At 35.3% G+C, this 4,561-nt stretch overlaps 1 long non-coding RNA gene and 1 other non-coding gene across 2 annotated transcripts; both read left to right on the top strand.

Annotated features, from left to right (window-relative positions):
- Positions 1-630: 630 nt before the first annotated feature.
- On the top strand, positions 631-3,818 carry LOC142554812 (uncharacterized). The gene is made up of 3 exons (XR_012822210.1): positions 631-955; positions 1,398-1,529; positions 2,816-3,818. It is a non-coding gene; the product is annotated as an uncharacterized LOC142554812 (long non-coding RNA).
- Positions 2,298-2,415, top strand: LOC142554910 (small nucleolar RNA snoR83). The gene has a single exon (XR_012822273.1). It is a non-coding gene; the product is annotated as a small nucleolar RNA snoR83 (small nucleolar RNA).
- Positions 3,819-4,561: the final 743 nt, after the last annotated feature.

Genomic DNA, 4,561 nt, shown 5'->3' with positions numbered 1-4,561 from the left:
GTTTTATGGTTTCTAGTGTGTGTTTTAGTCGGTGTGTGCATGTGTTTAATAAAATTAGGAAGAGTAATTAGTGAGTTAATTGGCTAATTAAAATACTAATAACAAATAAACCCACTACATAAAATACTAATACCTCACTAAAATACTGGCATCAATAGATTTAAAATAAAACACACAAGAGATTAACTTTGAAAGTTTTAAAATTCTAAAATCACTCAATTAATAATTTAAGCTTGAAAATGCTAAACTAAATAAATTATTTAAAATGTCATATCCATAACTTAAAATAAAATACTATATTTAAAAATTGTCCAAAAACATCACCGGTCTCCTTTCCTCGATCTCGCCTCGAATAATCGCCTGAAACGTGAAACTCAAGAAAATGTTTTAAATCGTGCATCACATAAAATAATAAGTTTAAAGTAACGCAATTTAAATAAATCATGCATCACTAAAATCATTTTAAACTTAAGTAAAAGACTTAACAATTAAATGAATACATGAGATTTACGTGTACTGATTTTGGACTATACCAAAAATCAGTAAATCAGTATTTTATAATTCAAATTCCACCGAATTTGATAAAATTTTATGGTTCCAAAACACACTGTAAAGGAGTTGAAATGTGGAATTTGATCTAGGGCTTTCGTATTATTTGTCAATATTTATATTACATTATAATTCCCACAACACTACCGAAAAAGCTCCAGCGATCGAGCTTGAAAAGATTACCAACGGTAAAGCGTTCGTTGTCGATTCTTTGTTTTATGCGACTGATTGAGTCGGGGTGGATTGATCCGCGAGCTTATTGCTCCAGAAAAAAGAAAATGTTCTTGGTGGATTGGTTTTATGGAGTGCTTGCATCGCTGGGGCTGTGGCAGAAGGAGGCGAAAATCCTGTTTCTAGGGCTCGATAATGCCGGCAAAACCACGCTGCTCCATATGCTCAAAGCGAGGTCGATTTAATTTGCTTTTTTTATTTTGTGTCTGGTATTTGCTTGTAATATGTAATCCGTTGCTAGGATGCTTTACAAATTGATTGGTTGTGTAAGAAAGGTCATTTTTAGTTATTTCACAAGATGAAACTCCTATGTTATTTTCTTTTGAGTTTTTTTTTAATTATTATAAATGAATCATTACAGTTCTAGATCGGTCAATGATCCAATTATATTTAAAATAAATGAGTTTTTATCTTTATTTGATAAAAATTGAAGATGCATGCTGCAATTTCGAAGTTTTTTTTGCCAGGCAGATATCTTTAGCTCATTTGTTTTTCCATGTCAATTCCATCGACGCTTTTCTTTTTTCTTTTTTTTTGTTGTTTTTATTGCGGGCTTACGTTTGGTGTATCTGGGTTCGAAATTAATCTGAGATTGTTAAGTTGCTGGAAATAAACAGAGACTGGTGCAACACCAGCCAACTCAGTGTCCAACTTCAGAGGAACTAAGTATTGGGAAAATCAAGTTCAAGGCTTTTGATTTGGGTGGACATCAGATTGCTCGAAGAGTTTGGAAGGATTATTATGCCAAGGTGGTAACTTTATAAACACTTATAACCATTGACTTATGATGACTTAGCAACATTGTCTTTCAAATATTTAGGTTGTGACTTCTTACTTACTGCTCTTTGTATGATTTATATGGCATAGTACATGCGATTCAGTTAATCTTCCTGCTGCCATGTTAATCGTTATTATTAGTTCTTGACTTTGTCTATGGGAATATTAACCGTGTTGTTTTGATGTTGAAGCTTTACACTATTGGCAGATTTTTGTACAAGTATTGATCTCTTGAACTTCCTCTAACTGATTTTTTTTCCCTGTAACTTGAATTTTCTGTTTGATTCCAGTCATCTTGTTAGTTATGGTGGAATCACTGTTTTCTATGGCGTTAAACTGATGAAATTGGCATTTTTATCGGATGAGATTTAAATGCATTTATTAATTCTTGCTGTGTGGTGTGCCTAGGATCGATTTGTACTATAAGTATATTCTGGAGGCAATTTTAGAATATGATTGCGGTAGCGTCTAAAGAGAGATATATATTTTATTAACATGGATTTCTTCACTGAATGGAAGGAGTTTGTTGGAAACTCCGATCCATGTATTACAGTCACGTTTTACAAATCAGAAATAGAAAAGAGACTTCCCTTATTCTTTTTAAATTTCCGTGTGGCATCTAAACTATTAGCTTCCCCCTTCCAGGATTATTGTATGTAATTCAGCTGTATGTTTGAATGATGTTTCTCCATTTATGTCCAGATTGCTGCTCAAATCAGTATTCCAGTAGTGCCTTCATAATCCCAAATGAACTTTCTACATGTTTATTTGATTCATGGGAGGGCCAAATGTGCAATGGGAGTTCGCTGATAGCACCTTACTTATGTAGGTGTTTCAATAGTACCTCACCAGATATGCAAACTTTGTTTACTACAAAATTATCACCTTAAGAGCTTAAACAAAGTAAAGTGATTTTCTATATTTTTTGTCCTTCCAAAAAAACTATTTATGTTAATATTTTGGGTGCTTTGAATCTATTTTAATTTTAACTGAGACTTGTTTCAATTTATTCCTCAGTTTGGATTTTCATTGGTGAAATTGGATTAGTTGGTGAAATGTTTGAAAATTTTGTCTTTGAAATTTTTAGAAGTGGTGGAGAAAGTGACAATTGCCCATTGAAATGTACCAAAACTAGCTACTATTTATTAGTGTTGAGCCTTGTTGAGGATTTTGTTCATTTGAATACCAGTTTCCTACAAGTTACTTAGAGTATTGCCCTGTTTATGTGGTTTTCTGATGCGTGAAATGGGTTATGCAGGTGAATGCTGTTGTCTACTTGGTGCATGCCCTATGATAAAGAGAGGTTTGCTGAGTCAAAAAAAAGAGCTGAATGCTCTTCTTTCCGATGAGTCCTTGGCCAATGTACCATTCTTGGTTCTAGGTAACAAGATTGATATCTCATATGCCGCTTCAGAAGATGAGCTGTGTTACCACTTGGGTTTGACGGGCATTACTACCGGCACAGGAAAGGTGAATCTGGGAGATTCCAATGTCTGCCTAAGCGAGGTGTTCATGTGCAGCATTGTCCGAAAAATGGGTTATGGAGATGGCTTCTGGAAGGCCCGAGATTTTATTTATTGTAATCTGAAATGATTATTGGGTAATTAAGTTAAATATATACGGGACGGATTAGACCGAGAAAGATGAGAAAAGACGCAAAATTATGTGCGAGGGTGTGCCATTCGCGCACATGCGCGCCGAGTGATGCGCTGAACGGGCAGAAGACCCCGCGCATATGCGCGGCGTGAGGGCGCGCATATGCGCGAGGTGTCCAGTAACCAAAGTTAATGTCCAGAGGACCTCGCGCATATGCGCCGAGTGAAGGCGCGCATATGCGCGAGAGCTGCCGAGACACACGCGCCGAGAAATTGTGTCTCGCGCATATGCGCCGAGTGATGTCGCGCATATGCACGAGATGTGTTGCACCAAAGATAAGTCACTTGCCCTTGCATGCAACGTGTGTATGTATATATATATATATATAAGACAAGCAATTCTCTTCCTTTAGAAACGGAAAAGGAAAGGAATAGCTGAGGAAAACCTTTAAGGTTCTTCAACGCTTATTGTATAATTTTGGAGAAATTCCGTCCGTCTGATTTTGAATCCGACTTCAGTACTGAGTTCCTATCGACACAGGCTACAACTGGACGTAAGTTTTGTTACGTTTAGACATGATTTAAATTTATGATATTGTCAGAATTGAATATGAATCATATATGGTGTTTCTGATATAGTAGACATCGTATAATTGAAGTCAGATTGAAGAACAGACTTTGTATGTAATTGTTATGATTTTCTGAAGTAATATGAATGAGATTGTACAGATTTGAGATTATGATTTGTTATTGATGGGGTTATGAGTTGTATTTGTAACGTACCGTACTTTTAACTACTTTAAAATTTGCGGAAAAATAAAAATTTTCTTAATTTAAATAGAAACCTTCAAATTTCGATAACAATTAACCGATCATTAAAAATATTTGCAATAAAATATCACAAATAAAGTTTGCTAAAAACACTTGTTTAAATATCGTACACAATAACATGAAATCAGAATATTTGAAACATTTCATAATGTCTTAAAAACATGGGCGGTCCTCGGGTTCAGCCTCTCGCTCAGTCCAAGCCTGCTCCTCGGTCCCCACCTTCGGTCTCCTCATAAACATCCTCACCTGCATCGATCAAGTCTAGTGAGGCTAAAGACTCAACATGTATAAACTGGTAATAACAAGTAATACGTAATAAAACCACATGCATCTTTAAAATAGAGCGTACATACTTGAAACTTGAACGTAATAGCATAAAAATACTTGAATTTGAACGTAATAGCATAAACGTAGACGTGTCATCATCATAAAACTTTTCTTAAACATGATTGCATCATACATACTTGAGCATACATAACATTATTTTGCGTAGAGATATGATTCAAAGCAAGTGATCCATACATAAATGCGCCTGATCAGACTAAACCACAGTACTGGGCTGACAGGAAAAGTCCACT

Source organism: Primulina tabacum, chromosome 8, assembly GCF_025594145.1.
Source record: "Primulina tabacum isolate GXHZ01 chromosome 8, ASM2559414v2, whole genome shotgun sequence".
In the NCBI taxonomy this organism is placed as follows: Eukaryota; Viridiplantae; Streptophyta; class Magnoliopsida; order Lamiales; family Gesneriaceae; genus Primulina; species Primulina tabacum.
Note: the sequence above shows the minus strand (reverse complement) of the source record. Positions and strands in the feature narration are given on the sequence as shown.